The sequence below is a fragment of the Engystomops pustulosus genome, chromosome 5 (assembly GCF_040894005.1).
Source record: "Engystomops pustulosus chromosome 5, aEngPut4.maternal, whole genome shotgun sequence".
NCBI classification, from domain to species: Eukaryota; Metazoa; Chordata; class Amphibia; order Anura; family Leptodactylidae; genus Engystomops; species Engystomops pustulosus.
The window spans coordinates 103,489,127-103,495,126 of record NC_092415.1 but is presented as its reverse complement, the minus strand read 5'-3'; positions in this window follow the sequence as shown (position 1 = coordinate 103,495,126).

Below are 6,000 nucleotides of genomic sequence, written 5' to 3'. Positions count from 1 at the left end.
AGTGTAAAATTCTGCAGTGTGGGTATGCACTAGCTGAGCAAACACTTCATGTTTCCTCTGTGCTATGACATGTGACATATGACATGCTATGTGCTGAGAATGTGCTTAGATTATCAGGGTACAGGGTTTATCTAAATTTTCATTTAGCTTCTGAACACTGTAGTATTTGACACATAGAAAAAGGGATGAGACACCTAAGTCACCACTGCTATGCCCCCTCCCTGTGGATCCAGAGCTTATCTTGTTTGTAGTTTCTGGTGTCAGTGTAAAATTATGTTGCTTATTAAACTTGACATGCCTCTGTAGTGCTCTCTGTCTCATGCCCCTCCACCCTTCTCCTGCAATACAAGAGACGCTAAAGGAATCTGCCAACCATAGTCAGATTATTTACCGCTGGATTCAGGGACAACCAAATTGTAAACACCAGGACTGATGGAGACAGGTTGGAATTGCGTCTGTGAAACTTTGTATTTTTGTTGATACCATTGATTTAGAGAATGGGTTACTTTGTTATCCTGTTAAAAATCTTGGCATTGTGGGAATACCCCTTTAATGCATATGTTAAGCAAATCTCCTCTCCTCAGCTGTGGTATGTAAATGCCACTTCTGAACGCAGCCTGAGGCTACTGTGACCTGCAGTGTAATTGAGTTTGACAAGCTTGATCTATGAGAGTAGGACAGCCACAATTTCCTGTTTCTGTGTTTTTGAAGGGCCTCTTATTCTTATCTCTTACTTGTTTGGGTGAGTTGTGAATACCCTTTATAGCTCATTAACATTGGAATTATCTAAACTCAGATACCTAGAGAAATTATTTGTTGCACCTGTCATATCCATATGATTATATGTCTAACATAACCATATGATTGGGCTGTCCATTGTTCCAATATGTATAAATTATCATAACTAACTATTTGCTATGGAAAAACCTCAACAAACAGAAATAGACAGGGTTATTATTATTATTCTATTTTTATTATACAGAAGGCTGCTTCTGTCAGTGATTATTTTACCAACCCACGTGTCCTGCACTGATGTCAGCAGCTTTCCGTGCACAACGGAGAATAATGACGGCTTTAGCACTAAACATATTAGTCACTGCAACTTTACAGAATGCAACGTACATGTAATTGCATTAGTGGATAGAGATAGCACGTTACAGCTACAAGACACTGGCCATTTTCCGAAAAGAAAAAATAAAAAGATTATTTCTATTAATGGAAATCTACCATCAAAATCAAGCATGATAAACGAGGGATACTTAAATCCAGGCACCGAGATTACAGCAGGCAGAGGGAGGGGGTTGTGCCCTCCCTGGGGGTGTGGGTGAGACCTTCTCCTACACAGTTTAACAGCCTGTGAAGCTACAGCATGGAAGGGTTCTTGTAACGTCCCCAAATCCCTTCTGGCTTACAAACAGGGGGTGTAACAATCGTGACTGCAAGGAGTGCAACCATGACTTGGGGGGTCAGAGTGAGAGAGAGCACCAACAGAGATACTTCTGCTTGCGGCCTCCCCATGACCCTGGTGTGCATGATGACACAGTGATGTGCACAGTGTACCGTGTGGTTTGCATAGTGCAGCAATACACAATACAAGCGCAAACAGTACATAAATAAATGTGCCACCAGTTTGTATATGTAGTAATGTGCAGTCTACGCCAGAATTCTGGTGTAAACTTCATGGTAAATCTGGGCAGGTTTCTTATATTAATTTTGGCTCTTAAAGAGACACTAGGTATTATTTTCAGGGGCTGTCTTATTTTTCCATGAACAAGAATTCACAGTTATTGTTGAGCAAAAAATCTCCGCTTATTAATATACTGTAGTCATTACTTCACATACATCAAAATAATCGTCTTATCCATAACCATCATGAACAAAAAGCTAAATTTCTTAATTCAACCCCTTGGCGTTTCGCACCGTACTTTTTATTGTGGAGTCCTGCTAATAGCAATCCATGGCATAATAGTAAATTGTGATGCCGGTACATTGTGATGTCGGTTCAGCTCTGCATTACAGCTGAACCGGTGTCGGGAAACATGGAGGTGTCATTGGTAATTTACCACTTGGCAGAGGGCACTATACTGTGAGTAACTGTAATATTTTTAGGGGCACCTTGCCGACATGAGTGGCAAGAAGCTGAAGACACCAGGCTGTAAAATTTTGTGGTGAAATTGGCAAAAAAGCGCATTTGCGTCACTTTCTTGTTTTTACGGCTTTCACTGTATGCTCCAAATAACACCTCTGCTTTATTCTTAGGTTAGGAATGAAAAAATTTTCGCCATCTTCTGACACTTATAACTTTTTCTTACTTTGATGTAAAATGATGTAAAAGTAGCGTTCCAGACATTTGGGTGCTATTTTCTGTTATGGGGTTCACCACTGCCAATAACCGTTTTTATATTTTGATAGATTGGGTATTTTGAGACTCAGCAAAATCTAACTTGTTCGTGATTTTTGCTGTTTATTATGTTTTATATCAGTTAAGGTTTTTTAATTTTTTTTTTATTTTTAAACTTTTTGTAAACTTTTTTTTACTATTTCTTAGACCTTCTAGGCTACATTAACTCTAGATGATCTGATTATTCCTACGTTATACTGCAATACTACTGTATTGCAGTATATGGCATTTTTGAAGAGGTTAACCCCTTCCCGACATTTGACGTAATAGTACTGCATGGCGGAAGGTGCATTCCCGCAAAATGCAGTACTATTACGTCAAGCTTCTGGCCCCGGCTCCTGAAGCTGCGGGTGTCGGCTATATACTATAGCTGACACCCGCCTCTAACACCCACTTACCGGATGGGGTCCGTGGTTCTGATCGCAGCCCCGGGGCTGCCAGTGCCCAGGGCTGTGCGATCCTCCTCCGTGAGCCGGGTCCTGCCTTCTGGCAGGACCTGGCTGTGACACATACAGCATGCGCATGTTACATTACACAGTGTAACACATCTGTATTACACTGTGTAAGGTGAAGAATAGCTTGAACAAGAGATCAGTGGATCGCTTAGTCAAGCTTATCTGAAAAAGTGATAAAAAACAGTTAATAAAAACATTTTTTAATAAAATAATTAATTAAATAAAGTTAAAGTCTCCTCTCCCGCGGCATATCTCGGTGCTCGAACGCCATCTCTGGAGAGCTGGCGTCCGAAGATGGCTCGCCCGGGTAGCGGTGAGGCCCTTTGACTTGCTGCGGTCGGCACTTTCAGCGGTGGGCATAGTAGGAGGCCAGAGGCGCGTGGAGGCAGCCGCTTGGATGCCGTGCTGCTCTTGTCGGTAGCGCTGGAGACAGGCAGAGATCGGAGCTGCCCACGTGGAAGGGAGACGCCGGGTGGCAGGCGGCGGACCCCGCTGCACTGACAGCCCAGGATAAACGAGCGACAAAGCGGTGTGGAATCGAGTCTGGAACACCAGCAGCTATACATGGATTGGGTGAGAAGCAGTCAATCGGCATACTGTGTGACAGCCAGTTGCTTCATTCCCATAATTTTCTCCATGTTGCTGCATATTGTTGCTACGCTGCTACTGCTATCCTGCCTTATATGATTATAACTGACTAACACAAGAACTGTGCTTTGGCTACCTCTGCTACCGCTGGCAACCCCTTTTACTGCTGGCTGCTTACCTATTTATGGGTTAATAGTTGGTACATGTGGAACATTGATCTTCCTATTGCCCACCGTTACTGATGATGCCATTTTCAGCTGTCCAGTGCTCTTTACTTAACCTACACCGATAATCTATCGTTTGTTTACGGCACTGAAGGCAGGCAGAGAATCAAGCCATCCATGTGGGGAGGAGACGCCGAGTGGCAGTCGGTGAACCCCGCTACAGTGCCAGCCTAAGTAGAGTGGCAAAAGTGGTGTGGATCTGAAACTTGAACACTGGTGGATAGCTATGAAGTGGGTGAGAAGCAGTTAACCTACATACTATGGGACAGCCAGCTGTTTTATTTCCATTTTTTTTCTTTTTTCCCTTTTTTTTTTTTTGCTGCTTAATGCCGTTATGCTGCTATATTTCACCGCTACTTTATACGACTACAGCTGACTAATACAAGTACAGTGTTTTAATATAACTGACTAACACAAGAACTGTGCTTTGGCTACCTCTGCTACCGCTGGCAACCCCTTTTACTGCTGGCTCCTTACCTATTTATGGGTTAATAGTTGGCACATGTGGAATATTGATCTTCCTATTGCCCACCGTTACTGATGATGCCATTTTCAGCTGTCCAGTGCACCTTACTTAACCTACACCTATAATCTACCGTTTGTTTACCGCCCTGAAGGCAGGCAGAGATTTGAGCCGTCCATGTGGAGAGGAGACGCCAAGTGGCAGTCGGTAAACCCCGCTACAGTGCCAGCCTAAGTAGAGTGGCAAAAGTGGTGTGGATCTGAAACTTGAACACTGGTGGACATATATGAAGTGGGAGAGAAGCAGTTAACCCACAAACTATGGGACAGCCAGCTGCTTTATTTCCAATTTATTCTCTTTTTTACTTACTGCTTAATGACGTTATGCTGCTATATTTCACCGCTACTCTACATGACTACAGCTGACTAATACAAGTACTGTGTTTTGTTTATCCTTGCTGTTGCTTGCAACTTTTTGCTATTGTTGGTTCCTCACCATTTTTTGGACAATAGTTGGCCTATGTGGAATATTGATTTACCCACTGCTCATCGCCATCATGGATGCTGTTTTCAATAGTTTATTGCTGTCTATTTAATTTATACTAAATTAGTGGGCCCCCAAATTTCCGACTGATTACGCTGCTGCTTACTTTATATATACCAACTTTGCCTACCTCAACTTAAAGAATTTCAGTATATTAACAACTAACCATTCAGCGCTTGGCCTGGATAGGGAACTCCAAATCCCGGCTGAGTTTTTCCTTACATGTTAGTAGTGTATGATGTTGACTTACTTTATATGATACCAGTGGAAGGAAATTCGGCCAACGATTTACGCTACTTCATATTGGTCTATTGCTAGCCGTTGTCCCTGCTAAATTGCGTATTCATGTATTTCTTGTGATATTATTTTTTGGTATCTGATTATTATTTTTGCATCTTTTTGGTACTGTTTTTGCTAACTCATTTAACACCTATTTGTATTTGATTATTATTCCTGTTTATTGGTGTGTTATCGCCTTTGTAGGACACCCTAGCCTTTGACGCTACTTTTGGGAAACTAAGGGTATGGAGATATAGACCTGTATGTTAAGCCAAAGCAAGAATTGGTAAATTTAAAACTGAGAGTTTTTCCTATTGTATTCTTGCTTGGTATTAAGAAAGTGAGGGTGATACTGTTAAGGTCCTAAACAGGTAACAAGTTTACATCTCGGTACGGAGATAGGTCTCCACTTACTAGGTATGCCTCCTAAAAATTCCTCCCGCAAATCCACTGGCTTGGATAAAATGTGGAAGGCCTTGCCAGTTAAATCACGGAGTACAGGTAAAGATCCCCCCGTGGAATTTTGGGAAGAAGAAACAGCTCAAACGGAATCTGGGTCTAGATATGCTGCCTTACAGGTAGACGATATAACGCAGGAACAGCGTACAATGCTGGCGGAAATACTAGCGACAGTGCAGGACACTAAGTCTACAGTGGACTCACTGAACACTCAAATGGAGGGGGTCCGCTCACATATAGCGTCAATTAGAGAAGAAGTGGGTAAATTAAAGGATAGATATAAAGACGCAGAAAAAAAATACAAGATACTGGAGAAAGAAGTAAAACAGATCAAAAGTTAGCTAAGGGAAATTAAAAAAGATAATACCCAACTGAAGGATAAGCTAAATGACTTGGAGAACCGCTCAAGAAGAGCAAATATCAGGATTATAGGCTTTCCTGCAGGAGACGAGGCGGGGGACATCTCCAGTAAAGTTCAGGATTGGTTGATAGAGGTATGCGGTAAGGAGAAGCTTTCCCCTTTTTACAAGATAGAAAGGGCACATAGGGTACCTTTCAAAAAAACCCCTCCAGGCGCACCTCCAAGAG